General features: G+C 36.0%; 1 pseudogene; it reads left to right on the top strand.

Annotated features, from left to right (window-relative positions):
- Positions 1–2,314: 2,314 nt before the first annotated feature.
- LOC100589499 overlaps positions 2,315–21,927 on the top strand; it is a 61,197-nt pseudogene continuing 41,584 nt past the window's right edge.

Below are 21,927 nucleotides of genomic sequence, written 5' to 3'. Positions count from 1 at the left end.
GAGCACCTTCTAAACTTCTTTGAAGGATTTTGAAGTACAGTGGAGTGGGGCAGTGGTTTGCAAAGTACGGTCTATAGACAAGCAACTCCCCATCAGCATAAATTGGGAATTTATTATGAAAAGAAATTCTCATATTACTAAATCATGAACTCCAGGAATGGAACCCAGAAATCTGTGATTTAGCAAGTGCTCCAGGTGATTCTGATACATGCTGAAGTTTCGGAACCATTCTGGTGAAAGAAAGTGAGAAGACAGAAAATGAAAACCCATTGCACACTTTCTTTTCTAGAAGCCAAGGGAGTCAGTGGTAGGGCCACTTAAATCAGCGTCAGTGTTTAATAAAGACAGAAGCCTTTTTTAGATGACCTTAACATTTTTTATCATTAGTAGGAACAACATTTACCTGCTGGCTTTTAATTTCCTTCAAGCTTGTCTCAAAATCTGTCACCATCTGTTAGACAAAGGTCGCCTATATTGCAGCATTACATTATCCAGCTAGGCAGTAAGGGAGCAGCCCAAATTCAATACTTTTATAGTGATATTCCTGTTAACACTGAGACTTGTCAAACTCCAAACCCTCTTAGCTGGATCTATTATATATGCCAGGTCTTGTCTTACCTATTTAGAAATGAAAAAAAATAGTCAAACTCCTTCTTAACAAAACATTATAGCATGATGGGAAATAGTACAGGCTCTGAGGAAGAAATTCACATTCTGTTTGCTTCTTAACTATGTGACTTTAAACAGAATCCTTAAGCCCACTGTATCTCAGTTGTTTCCTCTGTAAAATGGGGATGATAACAATACCTAACTTGTAGGGTTGGAATAAGGATCCGAGGAAGTAACACTCAGAAAACACTTAGACCCATGATTAGTATATTAAAATGACTCAATAAATGCTGAATTTTTCTTAGTGGAATTCACAGTCCTATTTCTTTTTTATCAATATTATTACATTAAAGCAACTTTCCATTGTAACAATTTACTTTAAACAAGTGGGTTGCTTTTTTGATTATGAGTAACTTTGACAGATGAACTGTTGTATATTATATGTACTATTTTACAATATGAAATACATTGCATTCATACAGATTGTTATACCATATATAATATAAAGTTCCAGACCCAAAGTGTAGATAGATGTCCCTGTTTTTAAGTATTGTGAATCTAGGGTCTTCTTTGGAAATGTTCACTTCCCTACAAATAATCATACATTTTGAAAGAAGTTTAGTGTCTTTACCTCTAAATCTATACATTTAAAGCCTTTTTTCTAGGATTTCTAGGTTAAGTTTCTTGCAAATGCTGAGAAGGGAGTAGAAATAATTTTCTACTGGGTCATCTGGAATTTAGAAATTATGATTGTTTTTTCCATTTTTAAGCTCTCCAAGACCTTTTTGAGAACTAAGTCAGCTCTAGGAGCTTAGTCTCCTACCTGTCAAGATGTAATTATTTCAACTTCTTTATATCCTTTTAAAAACAGAGTAGACAACTGTCCACTCTCTTCTCTGGGGATCCATTCCTTTGATGATTGACTATAGAGTGGGAGGGCACAAATTTCCCAAAGCAAAAACTCTTTACTTACTACCTTGTAAAATAATTGCATGGACATTTTTTATTTAAATAATATTTACTTTTTTTTTGTACTATGGGGGAGCCCAAATCAGAAACGTAAGCTAGACAAAAAGAGAAACAGTTATTGACCTCAGGTGTGTAGTTATTACATCCCTTGTGCAATAAATAGTAGTATTACTGGCTTTAATATATGAGGTTTCACGCATTTACGAGTCACTCAGATGCTCATGACATATAGTAATTTTTACATCTTGAGACAAAAATATTTTGCTGGAAGTTTGCAAGTCTTATAAACAGAAAACCCAACTAAGATAAGCTGTGACTTCTCCAATTCCAGATCTTCTTTCCAGAATCTTTGATATATGCCAGTTTTTGTCTTTTTGCCTATCTAGACGTGAAAAAAATCATGAAACATGCCTTAGAAAAGTGTTATTGCATGGTAGATGATAGCACAGCTTCTGAAGACATTACCTGCACTCACATACTAGCTTTTTGCTTCCTTTAAAAACATTTATGTATCGATTTATGGAAATCGTTTCAGCTATTTATCTTGTTGCCTTCCTCAAGGTGGTTCCATGGTTGGGCTACGTAAAGCAACTCTAGACATTTCTGGTGTGGTTATAGCAGTTCTCACAGTCAAATACTCATCAAAAGCCAGAGAAAGAGTCTTATATTCCCAGCTAAACCTAAGAGAGTGTTAACATCTCTCAGAATTGGGTTATATCCTCGATGCTGAATCCAAATGTATGTGGTCAAAAGGTTTGATATGCAGATTGATGTACACAATCATAGCCCTTACTTGGAAATTGGAGATGAGGTAAACCATTCAAAACACACACTGAGAGGGGGAAAAAAATAAGAAAAATTTGATGTCCTAGTATATGGAAGAAAAAGATTTGCTGCAGCGCAGCAAATAGAAGTTCCCATCAAGATCAAAGAGCCTTTCAGATTGTGAATGTGCCCAGTGGACAGCCAGTATCCACACTCAATCCAGCTCTACATCCTCTGCTTCTCTCCAAGTGTGTACCACTTCTTGCTAAGTGAAAAAAACCTTTTCCTGGTAGAATATGATCATGAAACAAGAGATAAATACCTGTGCTAGATAGGATGTGAAGAGAAAGCAACAAGGACCAGGAAAGTAAAGGAGTTAACACATTTAGGGAGAAAGATCTCAGAATTTTCTGTTATGAAGATCAGGGGTTGACTCCATTACCTACCTTCTTTTATTTCTGTAGGTGGGAGATTCGACTTTCCAAGTAGCACAAGCCTACTTTTCTCTAGAGGGCATCTGTCTTTTCAAAAATATTTGAACAAGGCCAATGCTTTGGTAGAACTTTGTCCAAACAGAATGCTTATACCAATCATTTAATTCAGTGCTTGCCGATTTTATTTTATTTTATTTTTAGGTGACATTAAAAAAGGTCTCAAATGTGTTTAGTTCTATCTAACCCCTAGGTTAGGTGCTATCCAACCTTTGTAAAACAGCTTTTTAATTTACTACTTGATAATCCATCTCTCCAAATCACCCTTCAGAATGCTACCAAAATAATCATTACAAAAATCTCAAAAGTGTCCAATAAAATAAAATGTTTTTTTATATGGTAAGCAAGATCTCTTTATCCTATTCCTCCAGGTTCCTTTTTAATGTATCTTGCATCATAAGTTTTATCAACACTTAGTTACTATAATCTCAACCTGCCTTGCACTTTCATGCCTCCACAAATCTAATAATGTAATTTCCCTAGTTTGAAATGTTCCTTTTCTTCTGTCACTTCCTTCTGTCCATAACTAGTGAACTAATGATCAACTACTTGAGATGACTTTTTTGAATCCCCTAGTCAGAACTCAACTTGCGGGGAGTTCACTTTGTACTTTTGTTATAGATACATGTCTGGTGTTACAGATGGCATTAAAGTAGTGCTACAGTCAGCCTCTCCACTCCCCATCTGACTGTAAACTAGATAACTGAAGAGTGGAGTGATTGGAAGCACAGGTATGGGAATCACAATTATGTTCACATTGTAACTTTTCCACAGTTGTATTATGTAAGGTAAGTTAACATAAACCTTCAGTTTTCCCATCAGTTCAGTGCCATAGAACAAGGACTTCTGGGCTGGCTTAAGTGATTTTCAATCACTGTCTTTTACATCTCCCCTACTATATCTAAAGAACAAGAATTTAGCACCATGCAAATACTATAAGCCAATTTTTCCTTTGGAGGAGGAGACACAGTGGTCAAAAGGAGAGAAAGAGTTAATCTTCTAAATGAATATTATTAGCAATGGAGGTGATATTAAGGACTTCTTTATCTGCAGTTGGCTGTGATGCACACCTTGTTGCCTGGTTTGGCTTGTTCTTAAGTGGGGATGTTTGTTGGGTGACCATATAATTTATCATGGAAACCCAGACACATGTGAAAGTGATGCTATTAATAACTACCCTGGTACAAAAGGATTAAACAACATTGGCACAGACAAACCTTCCCTGCATATGCTAGGAGGTTAAGTTGAATTTTTCATCTGAAAATGATGATGTATCCTATAGGAGGCCACTCCCTGATTAGAAACCCAGCCTCTACTAGTACCCCTTCTAATGCTTATATTGTCTTTGGAGCAAGACAGCTTTTCATTGGCTTCCTTCACTCAAGGCTCTCACATCAGAATGGAGGGATTGAAGGAGGAATAAATTCTCACAGTTGGTGAATATGAAGTCTAATTTCTCTTCACCTGATTTAGAAATATACATTTAGTAATAGATCTCTTCACCTGATTTAGAAATACACATTTAGTAATAGAAATGGAAACTTTTTATTGTCCAAGATCATACTGAGCTGAATAGATATCTCTAGTTTGTTGTCCCTTTTAGTATTTACTATCCCCAAACCTGTCACTATCATGGTTGTTTTTCTGTTAATGGGATGTAAAAAAGAATTTATAGGGAAATTCTTTGTGTATAGGCTTGTACTTATATTATTTTCCAATATCTAAGTCTAGAGTGTCCAAAGCAGATTTAAATATTCCTTAAAAATGGAGATAATAACTCCCATTCAAAAGAAAAAACATTAAGATATATATTTCAATTGACATGCTGTTGAAGATTAGACCATGTAAATGTGTGGTCGACTAATGATTTTTATTTATTTTTCAGCAAAGGTACTGCTGGTTACTCTTGGTTCATCTAGCAATAGATGATCTGAATGTTAGAGTTCGCCAAATATTGTTCCTGGGCATTCTTTGCTCTACCAAATCAACTTTCTCCATGAATAATGTCCTCCAGTTCCATGGCTTAAATATTATCTATAAACTAAAACTCCCAAGTCTTCATGTCTAGGCCCCACCTCAAAAAACTAAATACTTTCTTGCTATCTCCACATGGATATACAGTATACATTTTTCTAACTTAATATGTTCCAAACTGGCTCTTCTTTTCCTGACACCTCACAGCCCTTTGCTTATTATACTGTTCAAATCTCATGTGTTAGTCCGTTTTCACGTTGCTGATAAAGACATACTGAAGACTGGACGATTTACAAAAGAAAGAAGTTTAATAGACTCATAGTTCCATGTGACTGGGGAGGCCTCATAATCATGGCAGAAGGTGAAAGGTATGTCTCACATGGCAGCAGAGAAGAGAAGAGAGCTTGTGCAGGGAAACTCCCCTTATAAAACCATCAGATCTCATGGGACTTATTCACTATCATGAGAATAGCACGGGGAAAGACCCACCCCCATGATTCCATTACCTCCCACCAAGTCCTTTCCACAACGCATGGGAATTGTGGGAGCTATAATTCAAGATGAGATATGGGTGGGGACACAGCCATCCCATTAAAGTTTTCTACCATCCCTCCAGTAGCTTATTCCAAAAACAGGAATAAGCCTTAGTTTTGCCCCCTTTCTTCATCTATTTATGCCCTTTAAAAGTATCCATTTACTTACTAAAATAAGTCTTTAAACCATTCACTTGTCTTCATATGCATCACCATAATATGATCTTATTACCCAGAGCACTGTCTTCTAAGCCCTGCCTCCCAGCTCATAGAATCCATTCTTCTTAATGATTCTTTATTTTAGTGCTACTTTAAATGCCCCTTGAACTTCATTTCATTTACTACAAGGCTTGAATGATCCTGTCCCTCCTACGTCTCTGACCCCATCTTATGCACTTACTGAATATATCAAGGCACATTGTCTCTCCTTGCTTCCGTGAACATTCTGAGCTCTTCCTGCTTCCTGGCTTTGCTCCCACTATTGCTGTTGGTTAGAATATTTCCTCTCCTCTTTTTAGGACTTGCTGCTTCTTACCTTTTAAGTCTAAGATCTGGGGTTACCTCATGATGGAAGTCATCCTGACTACAGTTGTTCTATTATATTTTAGTATCTGGGGTTTTTTGTTATAATCTGTCTATCACCATAAGAATGTGATCCTAAATGGACTACTATGTATCTCTATTCATTAGTATGTTCCTAACACATAGCCCAGTGCCTGGCTCATAGAAGAAGCCAAATACATATTTTAAATACTCAATGAATATCTTTGATTCATTAAACTAAGTTAAAAAATAAAATAACATTTAATAATTTAACAAAAATTATTGCTTCCTGTCCATAGACTACATGAATGCATTTATTTGGGTAGTGTAGCAAAAGCAAACCCATCTGCACTCTCGCCTCTTAGTATTAGAACAAGCTACCAAACCCTAATAACATGACCTTATATTTTCTATAATTTGTGAAAGGGCCAAGTGGTAGCATAAGCATTTCTTGTGGCTTGAAAAAAAAAAAAGAAACCAAATGTAAATGAACAAGGTATTAAATTTTAAACCAGTACATGTAGTGTGCAAACTTTAAAAAGTAGTATAGTTTGAATAAACATATCACTAGATCAGCAGATAGATAGCAAAGCAATATTTCCTGAACAATTAAAGAAAGGGATTCAGGATAAGACTTACTTGCCTAGGCAGGTTTTTAATGGAGATAAATTTGGTTTGTTTTAGAAGCAAATGCTTTTTGGAAGACTTATTACAGTTAAAAACATTATTTAAATCTATTTTTGTCACTTTTTCCACAGAACCCTATTTTCAGTGTCACTAGTTTTATAAACAACAAATTCTGTCAACCATATTACTTTTTTAAGTTATATAAATCTCGTAGTTGGAGAAATTGTGCATTTATGTGTCTTTGTAACAGGAGTGTTCTACTTCATGATTTAAGGTATACATAAATAGTCCTGATCAGCTTACAGAATATAACCGTCAAACTATTCATCCAAGGTAAAAGCTGATTTAGTCTAAGAGTCTATCCTGTGCTTCACATTGGCTCTTTCCACTTTCCATTTAGAAATCTAAGGATCTCCTCTCTCACTGAGACAGCATGTCTTCAGCTCAAAGCATCTATTCTTGCCTGAGTCTATCTCCATTCATTGCCTATAGCAATGTCAGGCTGGCTGCTATTTTAAACTGAGCATTGCATGTATAAAGCATACCAGCTGAGGAGGCATGTTTGCTAATGTAGAAGTCACAGGTTCAGGGGTGACATATTGTACAAGTGGTCATAAGCCTTGGAAGGAAAGTAGACTCTTTTTCCATGTTAGACTCAATAAAGGGGACTTTGGCCATGGCCAGGGATATTTAGGCTAAAATAATTTCGATTTTCTCATTCAGTTACCTCCTGAGGTATTAGGCCCCTCTATGATGGCTAACAAAGAACCTGAGCTAGAGTCAGTACAAGCTTGTGGAGATTCAGGTTTCAGTAGAACACTGATATCAGCAACATGCTGTTTCTGAAGTGGGTTGAATCAAGGGTTTAGTGGTACTTGAATATCTCCAGCTGAGTGACTATTTGACAAATAAGTGAATTTGGGCTCAAGGGGTGATTTATCTGAAAATCAGATTTGTCTGTTAAGACATGAAATACTTTTAATATAGTGTAGTACAGTAACTTGAATACATCGTGTGCCTAGTCGGGGCCTAGAATCACTAATTTGATAGGCATTAGACCCAAAGGTTGCACAACATGCTTAGTGATCAGTTGTTTAAGTTTACAACTTTAGTCAGTTCCCAGAATGCAAGTTAACCCCAAGCAAGATGGGTCACATAAACATATATTTCTCTTCCTTTTGATTCGGTTCTAGAATGAGCTAAGTGGTTCTCTTTGTTTATGCTCTTCCTTGATCTGGGCTTTAATATATGGCCACTCTGTTACATGGCAAATGATCTCTCCATTGCTGCATTTCAGAAAGAAGGGTTGAATACATCTCGGTTTCTTTTCTTTTAGTGGAGCTGATGCAAGTCACCCCACGTTCTCCGCCATGGCCAGCTCTATATTCTAAGAGGTAAAAATAACTTTGGCAAATTCACTACAGACAAACAGCCAAACTAAACATACTAAATTATTCTTCCAGGAAAATAGGCCTGCTCACCTATGTTTGACAAACTAACTGGGCATCTAACAAAATTCTTTATAGGACAAAGATCAGTTTCTACCAATTAAAACACAGTATCATGCATGATAAAACATAACAACTTAAATGTTTATGGGCCTAATAAAAAAGCTTCAAAATACACAAATTAGAATAAAATGTAGATAATCATGCAAAAGTAGTAAATGACTTTACCAATGCTATTATAGCACTCAGAGAACAACCCAAGACAGCATAGTATTGGTATAAAGACAGACAAATAGATCAATGAAACAGGATAGGAACTTTAGGAAAAGACTCACTATATAGGACAAATTGATTTTTGACAAAGGTAGCAAGAAAAGTCAATGATTAAATAAAACTCTTCCCAGGCAGTAGTGCTAAAACAACTGGGCATAGTGGGGAGAGATTAGGGGAAGCAGTAGATAAACATTAATGCTCACCTCACATCATACACAAAGAAATAACTTAAACGGAATACAGACCTAAACGTAAAAGCTAAACTATAAAAATTCTAGAATAAAATGTGGAAGAAAATGTCCTTGGAGTGGGCAATGATTTATTTAATAAGGAGCAGAAAACATGAACAATAAAAGATAGTAGACACATTGGACTTCATCAAAATTTACGTCTTTTGTTCTTTGAATAATAATATAGTGAAAACTAAAAGGAAAGCCATACACTGAGAGAAAATAATCTTAAAACATACAGCTGACAAAGGATTTGTTTCTAGAATACTTTAAAGAATTCTTTTTAAAAGGAACTTTAAAGTTCAGTGGTACATGTGCAGGTTTGTTACATAGGTAAAAATGTGTCATGGGGGTTTGCTGTAGGGATTATTTCATCACCCAGTTATTAAGCCTAGTACCCTCTAGTTATTTTTCCTGATCCTCTGCCCTTTCCCAGCCTTCATCCTCTGAAAGGCCCCAGCGTTTGTTGTTCCTCTCTTTGTTTCCATGTGCTCTTATCATTCAGCTCCCATTTGTAGGAGAACATGTAGTATTTGGTTTTCTGTTCCTGTGTTAGTTTGCTAAGGATAATGGTCTCGAGCTCCATCCAGCTTCCTGCAAAGGACGTGATTTCATTCTTTTTTATGGCTGTATAGTATTCCATGGTGTATATATTCCACATTTTCTTTATCCAGTCTATCACTGATTGACATTTAGGTTGATTACATGTCTTTGCCAATGTGAACAGCTCTGCAATGAACATATGCATACAGGTATCCTTATGGTAGAATGATTTATATTCCTTCGAATATATACCCAGTAATGGGATTGCTGGGTCAAATTGTATTTCTGTCTCAACAACAGAAAAACAAGTCTATAGAATAACTTGAAGTTTTGAGTGGACACTTCAAAAGAGAAGATATACTAATACTCAACAAGCACATGAAAGAAGCTCAACATCTTTATTCATCAGAAAAAGTGCAAATTCAACTTACAAGAAGAAACTACTATACACACATTATAATGGTCAAACTTAAAAAGGTTGAAAAATTTCAAGTCCTGTGAAGATGTAGAGCAACCAGAATGCTCATACACTGTTGCTGGTGGGAAAAAAAAAAAAAAAAAAAAAAAAAACTATAGAAAACTGGCGTTTCTGTAAATGGTGAAATAGATATTTACTAGAGAAACGAGCTATCAAATTCTTAGATCTTTATCCAACACAAATGGACATGTGTCTACAAAAAGACTCATATACAGATGATGACGGCAGTTTTACTAACAATAGCCAAAAAGTATAAATAACTCGATGGTCCATCAACAGGTGAAACACAAGTGGCATAAGTAGACACTGAAATACCACTCTGCAGTAAACAGAAGGTACTGCCAATGGCAACAACAGAGATAAATCTAAAATTCGCTATCCTGAGTGACAGAAGCAAACACAAAGGAGTACATACCATGTGCTTCCATATATACACAAGCACAGCGAATACAAGGATATTTAGAATGACAAAAAGTTGATGTCGATCTGTTGTTGACTTTGGATATGGACAGAAGGAAGAACGGACTACGAAAAGACATGATCTATCTTTGGAAATGATGAAATTATTTTGTATCTTGATCGTGCAGGTGGTTTCACAGGTGTATCTACCAAAATGTATTGAGTTGTACACTTTAAATGGGCGCAGATGATTGCACAAAAGTCATCTTAGTAACATTTATTTAAAGATAGCAGAGTTGGAATTTCAATTCTTAATTGTCTGGATTCAAAGCCACTTTATTAGCCAGGATTTAACTTTTCTCTCAGTATGCATATGCAGCTTCATGATTCAAGCTCAGAGTTTTGCTGATGTGGCAGAACCATACTGGATATACTCATTCTTTCTGTCTCCGTGAAAGAGCTACCTCTGCAGTCTCCAGCGAGTCATCTGTGTGCTGTGAAATGCTAGAACTGCTACTTCATGAGAATACATGATTGGCATTATTCCAGGCTGCTTAATCTATTTTTATTTTCATCATTGTGCACATACCAATAAGCAATTCAGGTTTCTACAATGGAATAAGAAAGGAGCTAAACTAATTTTAGTGGATATTGTCATTTTTCACCTTTATTTTCTATCCTTGTCACCCTTGGGCAGTTATATTTTATGCTCATAGGGTCTTCCCATGCCACTTCTTCTTTATTTTATAAAGCATGATTTTACATAGTATAATCCTATAATATAATCTGGTTAAGTATAATTAGTTTATATCTTGTCAGAGTTAATAGTTCCTTAAACGTGTGGGAAGTTATTTATGTGATTGTTGGTTGTATATATATTTTTAGACTTTCCCTTTAAAGTAAAACGTGGTGGTCAGTTTTCTTTCAAGTGTCCATTTGTTTTAGGGTTTTAAACATGCAAAAGGTCATAATTTGATTTTGGTAGTTTGAGTGAGGCTTTAATTATGAAGCTCTTCTTTCTTCCCTTTTTCAGAAAAATAAATTAATAGGATTTTTCATGTGGCTGAAGAAGACAGAGACTGCAAACCAGGTGACAATTGCCCTGGCAACATCACATTTGTATTTATTCACTTACTGAATTTTCCACCAGATATTTTTCAATGTAGCACATTAAAAACATTTCTGTTTTCCTTTCTCGATTTTATTTAGATCACATCTACATGTGTTTAAAATTAACTCTGTTTTTGCCACAGAGGACTACATTGCTCTTTTTGTTGACTATTAAAATTTGTTTTGAGGGTTTCAAACCAACTTTTATCCATTCAACTTGTTTAAACAGTATATCTGGGAAGAAGTGTTTTTTGTTTTTTGTTTTTATTTTTTTCTGATTACCTGATTTCATAAGAGAACTTACTTAAAGTTAAAATTCTGGAGAAAATAATTTCCAAATCTTGGTTTTCCAAATTCTTTTTTCCTCATTGCTTGGTTTTCATTTTTAGAATCATTTTCCACAGTTTCAGTTCTAATTTTGACTTCATTTTTTACTTGACTTTATCTGTTTTCTCCTTAACCATAGTTTGTCTCCAGCCTAGCACCCATCCTGAGCTGGGAGACATCCTAGTGCAGTAAAAAGAACAAGGACTTTGGACTCACAAAGAAGTGAGGATAAGCCTAATTTCACTACTGCTTAGTTGTGACCATAGGTGACTATGCTGAGGCTTATGCATCACGTAAGACTAATAATAGTTAAATTACACTGTGGTTTTGAGTCTAAGGAGAGTGCCTAGACAGTAAGTACTAGTTCCCTGTGCTTAATGCTGTACTTTTCTCAACTATCCCAACCTTGACCCCCATCTCTGGCATTTTCAATCATCCATTGTCAGTTATTTCAAAGGTCACACTTCCTGATTTGGGGCTGACTTACAGCTATATAAAATGTTCTTAGTTCTTACAGTAACTTGCTATTCTGCATTTACCTGTGCTAATTATTTTATTAACCACAAGGTGAGGTTGACCTTTGTGAGTCTCACACTTCTGATCTTATCCTTTTGTTATTTTCTTTTTTTCAGATGTAGCAATAAAACATTTCGTTCTGAACTTCCAACATTTAATTAATGTTCCAGAGTTATTATTCACAATCTATTTGTTCAAATAATAGAAAATGAAGTTAGAAATTGAGATAAGATTGATAATATTGATTGAGCAAATCTTCAAAGAACATCACCTATATTTTATAAATTGTATTAGTTCCTGAATTACTAATATTTAAAGTTTCATAACTGTCATTATTATACTAGAAAGTATAATATTGGCCAAAAATATGATTAAAGAACCTGAAAATAAATGCTTTATTGAGCGTTATGGGGTAGTATCTCTATGAGTTATAATAATTACTTGATTTAATATGTGTTATTATTGTTAAATGTATTCTGTTAATTTGCACTCTAGTTCCTACTTTCATTGTAAATGTTTAACTGGCAAATAAGATTTTGGAACAGATTCAGAGTAAAAATATTGAAACACTTATTTAAACATCCACCCTCACCCGTGACATGGTATTATTCCCTAACTCATTCCTATAGCCGCTACCTCAAAAGAACACGAGCAGCTTAAATTTAGGGACTACATGAGCTACTAAATTTGTGGCCTGATTTTCATTAAAAACAGCCAAGATAATTCAAAGTAATATTTTTTCAAATAATAATTATGAGGAAGCACAGTGTATTTTACGAATGCCAGTTCATCTCATAGGGATAGGGTTACTTGCCTATTTTGTTTGGGGATAAAAGAAAACTTAAAAAGGAAAGGAGGCCAGATGAATACTTTTTCTGCAATTAGTGGTGATGCATGTAGTGAACTGCTAAGCATCCATGACTAATCGAGATAGACAGGGCTATCCCTTGCTAATCACAGAAGATATTGGCATGTCCATAGGAGAAGAGAGTGATTATATCAAAAAGAACAGTCAGCCATTACCAGGGCAAACTCTGTCAAGAGTGTCTGTGAATTATAAGACAAAAGGGCAGAGAAATAAACAAAGGCAGTGTTAATTATCTTTAAATGAGAAGGTATGTGTATGTGTTCATGTATCTCATGGAAAGAGGCATTGCTTTGTTTTCTTTTACAAGAGGTATTTTTATTTATTTATTTATTTATTTATTATTATACTTTAAGTTTTAGGGTACATGTGCACATCATGCAGGTTAGTTACATATGTACACATGTGCCATGTTGGTGTGCTGTACCTAGTAACTCATCATTTAACATTAGGTATATCTCCTAATGCTGTCCCTTCCCCCTCCCCCCACCCCACAACAGGCCCCGGTGTGTGATGTTCCCCTTCCTGTGTCCGTGTGTTCTCATTGTTCAATTCCCACCTATGAGTGAGAACATGAGGTGTTTGATTTTTTGTCCTTGCGAGGTATTTTTTTTTTTTAAAGGAACTCACTACTTGGTTAAGTCATGGAATTCATTGTCATAAAACTTAGTGGAATAATTGTTTCTTACAATATTGTAGAACACATAAAACTTTATAATTATTTAGTTTATATTACCTAAATGATCTTTAAATATTAATTACAGCCCAGTAGCCAGCAAGTGCAGAACAAAAGATGATGCCGAATGAAGCAAGTGGGCTGACTTTTTGTGTTAGGCAGTGCAGTTCTGTTCATTTTCAGCTTGCCATTATTTATGTAAACATACAAGTAAGTCTTCATTTATAATTTATAAGTGATGCTTCTCTGCCAAACACGAGTTTAACTTTAAGTTTTGTTGTTATTGCTGAGTCTTCTGCTTGGATGCCATCTTTGGGTTCAGCAAATACCTTTGTCAGGGAATGAGAAGTTGGAAACTAACTTTTATGTAAGTCGCCAATCCCCTCTTCCTCTCCTTTTTTGGAGCCTTTGGAAATTTCTCTTTTCAAGATGACTGCATAGATCTAACTATCCAAAGAGCAATAAAACATTCATAAAAGCTCAGTTGTTCATAAATAACTTTTCAAATTTCAGAGCCCTAATATGTTGAGTATTCTCTATGACTCTGGTATAGCAGACAGTTCAGTGGATTGAGGGCTGTGAAAGAGATGTTCAGCGAGTGGCAAAGGTTTGGTCAGAGATTTCCCATTGACTTGTTTTTTCCCACCAGCCCTCAGAAAACCACAAACTATGAGAAGATCACAGAAGAGGAAGGGGTTGAGGATACTGAGGGAGTATGTCTCAAGAGAACAATCATCCAAGATGCATAAAGAAGAGAAACCAAAATGACTCTTTTTCAGTGAGATTTTTTTCTGTTCTCCAAGAAGAAATCGGGTTCATGTTTAGTTAGAGTGAGATATGTGAATCCTGGGGAATGTGAGGCTGTCAAGAGTGAAGTCTGAGTTTTCCCAGCTAAGATATCTGTAGAGGATGTTAGAGCTGGTTTGAATCTTAAAGAGGAATAGTTTTTGAGAGGAAGAGTAATTTGTGGTTTACACATCACACTGGAAAGCCAGGATTTCACCTCCAGGACTGCAGAAAAGTTAGCTAATGGGTCCATTAGCTGAGTTGGCCAGGGACGGAACGATAATTCTACCACTATACGGAACACACTCTTCTGCCAGAAGGATGTTTCAGGACTTGTACTTCAAGTGATTTGTCAGAAATCTTCTTTGGATTTAGTTGTATGCTGTGATGCACATCTAATAAGACTGTGATTTTTTCTGACTTGAAATAGGTAAGAATAGTATGCAACGATTCCAATCAAAATATTTTAAGCACAGGGCAAATTGTCAAGATCAGCTTCATGTAAGGCTTCTTATTTCATTGCTTATAAATTCTGCCAACATCAAGCCTGAAAAAGGAATCATATTCTCTTACACTGGATCCCTACACTTTTATAATTCCAGCAATATTCTCTTTTACTGTTTCTTATAATTGAAACATCTTTGAATATATTATTGGAAGAAACTGGGCAAAACTATATAAAATGACTACACAAAAATAATTACACAGTATAGGACATTCCTAGATTTAGTTTATTTGCTTCTCTACCAACTTAGTCCCATTTTGGCACTAAGCACAGTCTTGGTCTACCACTCCTGTTTCCTAAGTATGTCTCAAATGCTTCTATTTCTCCTTGTTCCCATTATCACCACTTTTGCTCAGGACACCATCATCTCTTGTCTGGAATGTTGCAATAGCTACTTTCCTAACTGGTCTCCCTGCTCTCTGTCTTATCCATACTTCTAGTTTTCCCCACACTGTAGCTAATGTCACTTTTCTAATGCACAAATGTAGCATTTCTGTTTAACATATTTTAATTCTACCTTATTTTGCTTAGTAGAAATGTCCAGAACCTTTCTTGATCTCTCTCTCGCTTGCTCACTCGCTGACTCTTATTCTCACCCTCTGGTCTTCTGTATTTTAGCACTAGTGTCTTCGTCTCTAGGGCTTTGATTAGAAAACTCTTCTGCCCCTCATCTCTGTCCCGTTCCCTGCCAGCTGGCAGATTCCTGATTCCTCCTTCTAGTCTCCCTTTGGATGTCACTCCCATAAGAAGAATTGTTCTCTTTAGACTAACACAGGCATTCCTTCCTTGTGCCCCCAAGCACCCTGTACTTATTTCTTTCTTATTTAAAAATGTTCAAAAGATCTTGCCATCACCTGCTTCTTTCAACAAAGTATAAGCTCCTTAAGGACAATGTCCATAATTGTACCTCTAGTGTTTAGTCCAATACTTGGCACAAAGTAAGCAATCAGTATTTACTCGGTAAGTTGAAAGGGACTGACATCACTCCACAGCAATCTTTCTCAGTTCTCTTGGATAAAGAGGACATGGCAACATCAATTTTAGACAGTTTTCTAGACATAAAATTTGGTCTTTTCCTGAAATAACCAGAAGGGTGTCTGATATATTAAGCTGATTACTGTGTCTCCCTCAATCAGAAATTTTCCTGATCCAGCTCTTTGGAGACATTCTGCGTATCTTAAATATCTACAGTGTGTTTCTCATTCACTCAGAAATTTTCCTGAACCAGCTCTCCAGAGATATTCAGCCTGTCTTTAAGCCATCTTTCTCTTGCTTTTAACTCTCCTTATCCTTGGCTTTGACCTTCTGACTCATCACACCTTCCTCTTGCTCACACACCCACATCCACATGGATCGAAACCTTTTCTCTGAATACTGTTTTGTTTTCTGGTCAAAATTGGGGTCATCAAACAATTCACATAAAACCCCCCTATTTAACAAATGGACAAACAAATACAAAGCAAAATTGTTGATGCAAATACGTGTATATTTTGGGAAACACATATGTAACCTCAGGGTTAGCAGCTATGGAGGGATTGTGAGTGATTAGGGAGTAGGCATTGCAGGCAGAGATAGCCCAAAGTCTGTAGCTACCATTCAAGGTTACTTTAAAATTTAACGGGTATCTCAAATCATCAATGTATTTTTATCAAAGATAAATCAAATTCAAAGCAAATAATTGTAGAATTTCAAATATCTTTGAATTTTATTTGTATTTTAATTACTGATTTAGGAAGTCATTGAAAGTGAAATTACGTAGACTCTGTACCAATGCAGTTACAAGTGAGACAAGCAAGACGTAAGGTTGTAATTTTATACCGGTAGATTTTTTTCCTTTCTAGCATTGGTATCTTCTTTAGTTCCCCCTGGACAGCTCTTGGATAAGTGACATTTTAAGAAGTCACCAGAAGACAGCATCTGATTACTTTAGGGTTAATCATTAACAACATAGTTGTACTAGTGACATTGTTTATAGTGTTCAATTAAATGCCAATTTATTGACACTCCACATTGAAACAGCAGTGCTGAGCCTTTATGTAGTTCCAGCCCAGAGGATTGACCAGCTGTCCACTCTTGCTGACCCTCCACATGCCGTTCCTTCTATTTTTCAAGGATACAGGTAATTGCTAGTCCTGAAGGAGACTGAAACAAGCTATTGTCTGGCTGTATCCATGATGCCTTTCTTAATAGGAAATGAATTGGCACTCTTCATAGCACGAAGTTCCCAACAGAAAACTGGGTTTGGATATTAATGCAGTAGGAATTGTGTTTCATGAAGCCTTGGCTGAATATTACACTCTACATTTGCAGCTTTTTATTATACCTTGCATTTTGAGAGGAATGATGGCTGCATTACCACCGACTAAGCAGCTGCAGGGTTATCTCTTTCACACAACCAATCCACTTGGGCTTTTGGAAATAGGGTTTTCATACCTGAAAAGTATTCCCTTTCCAAAAGTGAGAGCATATAAACTCACCAAGCACTAATACTCAGCTATGATGAGACTGCCGGCCCCTGATAATTTGCATCTAAAGAAACCAATTTGAACCAAAATGCTGCTACTGAAATGTGTTTTTCTAATAGACTTCTATAAATATATGAGGTTTTCTGCATTCACTTATCCTCAGGTGAATGAAAATAAAGTTAAGGTCTATTTCACCTAGTTGATGCACTAGCTACTTATTCAGATACATTCTAGATGAGAATGTATCTTGAAGATATCAATTGTATCCCCCTTCTTACTTTTAAAAAATATAGTAGACAGGAGCTTACTACATTATTTTTCCTCATGATAAAGATATTCAAGAGATAGTTTCCACCTCGGAGAACCTCACAGTCTAATGGTAAAGATAGGCATAAACAGAAAAATACAATGCAGCATAGAGCTGAATATGATGTTGGTGGTATTGCACAGGGCAATACAGGGATATAAAGGAGAGAGACCTGGTCAATACAATAGAAGAAAAATTAACAAAGAAGCCATATACAGAAATAAAGGGTTTAATCATCAATATGAGATGATTTCAGCACTTGATTCACGTAACTATATTATCAACTTCTAGAATGTAAGTTTTTTAAATATGCCATGTGTCACCTACCAGGGAAGTCTGTGCTGGTATGTGATACCTGGTGATGAAAATAGAATCAATCTGAGTAAACTGAGAATTAAGTATCTCATTTAAACTCCTTAATAGGGCACACAGCAACATCTGGCATGCAGCAATTGTAAACATTCTCTATCATTAATTATTAGTGGAAGATAATCAAATAATTTTTTTAAATGTTTATATTTTAATTAAAATCGGTAATATATAGAGAGAGACCGAAACAAAGAGACAGAAAGAGAGAAATATTGAGGAAGAGAATTGTTTATTAGACATTAATACTACAGGAGACCTCTTGAATTCTGCTTCATAGCAAACTACATTGAGAAATTCTATTTTAACTAAATTATAAGGATAGGCAAGCTATACTTCAATACACTGGTTTGTTATGAGTACACCTGTGTTTTTTATGACTTCTAGCTATTCTAGTGAGAATTTAATTAAATGTTCTTACTTGAATAAATAACCTGATAAAGTGAGCTCAGTGATGACTACTGACTGGAGGGTACTGTCTTTGGTGATTCATTGCTCTGAGGATGCAATGCTGAATTTATTTTGCTTTGTATTCCAACTCTTGAGTGGTGTTTGATCTCAGGCATGGACTTTCTGGATCATAACGTTGAATCAAAATTCCCAGGAACTCAGATCAATTATTTTAATTATTAATATTTCTCAGTTTGTGCAACATTGTCATCACCACATCATGTACAATTTCTTCCTTATTTTATCCCAGTACCTATTTCCAATTCCTTCTTTTGTAACCATATAATGAGGCCAGTTTAAGTTCTTTGAATTTGTGCATATTCTTGAAAAATGTCCAGTGTTTCTGAAGTTAATATTTTCTTCCAGTTTTATGTGTAATTATATATGTGATATTGTGCTGTAATATTTTCTTTCTTCATTGCTTTACTCAACACTAAGTTTTGATGTATTCATATAGTTGTATGTATAACTAGTTCATTTACTCTAAGTGATACATAGTTCCCATTATGTATAGCCAAGAGCATGAGTTTTGTATCATGTGGTATTCACATGCTTAATTTCACCAAATATTCTCATACTGTTCTCCAGAAGGTTTGTGATGGTTTTTGCTACCATCAGAAATGCAAGGTCGATGCCATCAACCTGTTATTTGCAAAGAAAAAGCTTTTGACACAAAACTTGTGTGCAAATTTTGTAAGACAAAGAAGTAAATCTCTGTAGTGAATGTTGTAGGATATAAAATTTAAGCAAAACAAACTGGCATGTCTTGTGTCGAGGAGATGCTCTCTAAATAGTTGTTGAAAAATTGAACTAAATGCAGTGGACTTCTGGCTCTGTCACATATGAGCTGTGTCAGCTTGAATCAATTACTGAACCTCTTAGTTTTTTCATCTCTAAAATGGATATAATGATGCTTATTTTATTGGATTGTTGAAAACATTAAATGAAATCATGCTTGAGAAGGTTTAGTTAAGCCAAACACTGGCTATTATTGTTATTATTTTTATTGTTGTCACTATTGTTATTTAGTGATGCCACAGAGGTTCAACTGCAAGGCAATTTTGAAAAGTAACGTAAATTCTCCCAACATCTATCTCTCCATTACATTGTTCCCAGTAGAGTGTTTTTTGGTTCTTATTTAAACTTTATATGATGCATTAACTGTCAATACATTTATAGCTGATGTTTACATAGGAAATTTTATATTTGCATTTGGAGAACAAAATACAATCATTTTTTTTTTTAAAGGCAGGGTCACCCAGGCTGTGGTGCAGTAGTGTGATCATTGCTCACTGCGGCCTTGAACTCTTGGGCTCAAGCAATCCTCCTGCCTCAGCCTCCTGAGTAGTTGGGACTATGGGCCTGCACCACCATACCCAGCTAATTTTAAATATTTTTAGTAGAGATGGGGTCTCACATAGTTGTTCATGCTGGTCTTGAACTCCTAGCTTCAGGCAACCCTCCTGCCTAGGCCTCCCAGTATACTGGGATTACAGGCATGAGCCACTGTGCCAGGCCAAAATACAATCATTTTTGAGAAAACAGTGTACAGTAAGTACTCAAGTTACGTTTTAATTATAATTAGTAATACATGACAATCACATGTAGATATTTTGAAAAAAGCAGCATGCATCAACAAAGGAGACATGTACTGGGGATATTTCTGGTTCTAAGAGCCATTGCAGTGTCATACTCATTGTGAGCTATTCTGTGCCCGGTGCACTTGTCCTGAGGTGTTTCCAGAATGCCTTTCAAAGTTTAACCGAGTATTATACAATAAACACCCCCCTCAAGTCAAGAAAGTATTATTTTGACTTTTTAATAATAGCCGGCTGGGCGTGGTGGCTCCCGTCTGTAATCCCAGCACTTTGGGAGGCGGAGGCAGGCAGATCACTTGAGGTCAGGAGTTCAAGGCCAGCCTGGGCAACATGGCAAAACCCCGTCTCTACTAAAAATACAAAAATAAGCTGGGCCATGGGTGGCATGCACTTGTAATCCCACCTGCTTGGGAGGCTGAGGCAGGAGAATCTCTTGAACCTGGGAGGTGGAGGTTGCAGTGAGCCGAGATCGAGCCACTGCACTCCAGCCTGAGCGATACAGCAAGACTCCATCTCTAATAATAATAATAATAATAGTCTTTCTGACTGGTGTGAGATGATACCTCACTGTGATTTTGATTTCCAATTCTCTAATGGCTAGTGATGTGAGCATTTTTCATGCTTTCTGGCCACATGTGTGTCTTCTTTTGAAAAGTGTCTGTTCATGTCCTTTGCCCACTTTTTAATTGGGTTGTTTTGTGCTTGTAAATTTGTTTAAGTTCCTTATAGATTCTGGATATTAGACCTTTGTTGGATGCATAGTTTGCAAATATTTTCTCCCATTATGTAGGCTGTTTACTCTGCTGATAGTTTCTTTGGCTGTGCAGAAGCTCCTTAGTTTAATTAGGTATCAATTGTCCATTTTCTTTTTTGTTGCAATTGCCTTTGGCATTATTGTCACGAAATCTTAGCCAGGTCTTATGTGTAGAATGGTATTTTGTGGGTTATCTTCTAGGGTTTTAATAGTTTTAGGTTTTACATTTAGAAATTAATGCATCTTGTGTTGATTGTATGGGGAAAGGTAGGGGTCCAATTTCAATCGTCTGCATATGGCTTGCCAGTTATCCCAGCACCGGTTGTTAAATAGGGAGTCCTTTCTACATTGCGTGTTTTTGTTGACTTTGTCAAAGAGCAGATGCTGGCGAGGTGGCAGAGGAAAGGGAATGCTTATACACTGCTGGTGGGAATGTAATTAGTTCAGCCATTGTATAAAGTAGTGTGAAGATTTCTCAAAGCCCTTAAAACAGAATTATCATTTGACCCAGCAATTTCATTATTGAGTATATACCCACAGGAATGTAAATCATTCTATCATAAAGACACATGCACACATATGTTTATTGCAGCACTGTTCACACATGCAATCAACCTAAATGCCCATCAGCGGTAGACTGGATAAGGAAAATATGGTACATACACACCGTGGAATACTATGCAGCCATAAAAAGAATAAGACTATGTGTTTTCCAGGAACATGGATGGAGCTGGAGGCCATTATCCCAAGCAAACTAATTCAGGAAGAGAAAAACAAATACCACATCTTCCCACTTGTAAGTGGGACATAAACAATAACACATGGACACAAAGAAGGGACAACAGGCACTAGGGTCTACTTGAGGGTGAAGGATGGAAGGAGGGAGAGTATCAAAAAGCTACCTATTGGGCACTATGCTTATTACCTGGGTGATGAAATAATCTGTACACCAAACCCCTGAGACATGCAGTTTACCTATAAGGCAAAGCTGCATATGTACCACTGAACATGAAGTAGAAGTTTTTTTTTTGAAAAAGAAAGTATTAAGGAAATAATGAATAAGAAAACAAGTAAATGAAAAAATTAGTAGAATAGATATTTCTATACACAAAAACAACTGTTGCACTAATTATACGAATTGTTTGACCATTAGGAAACAATGTTTAATCATTTCACATCCAAGCATCCTTCTACATAGGGGTTTTCCATATTTTATTTACATTTAGGAAATAAGTTGATTGTTCTGTTAGAATGGGTCTAGGTTTTGTAGGAGCTGCAGCTTGTAATATTTGAGGGGGTCTCCTTTAACTAAAATATTAT

The sequence above is a fragment of the Nomascus leucogenys genome, chromosome 7b, assembly GCF_006542625.1.
Source record: "Nomascus leucogenys isolate Asia chromosome 7b, Asia_NLE_v1, whole genome shotgun sequence".
NCBI classification, from domain to species: domain Eukaryota; kingdom Metazoa; phylum Chordata; class Mammalia; order Primates; family Hylobatidae; genus Nomascus; species Nomascus leucogenys.
This window is presented reverse-complemented; position numbering and strand designations above follow the sequence as displayed.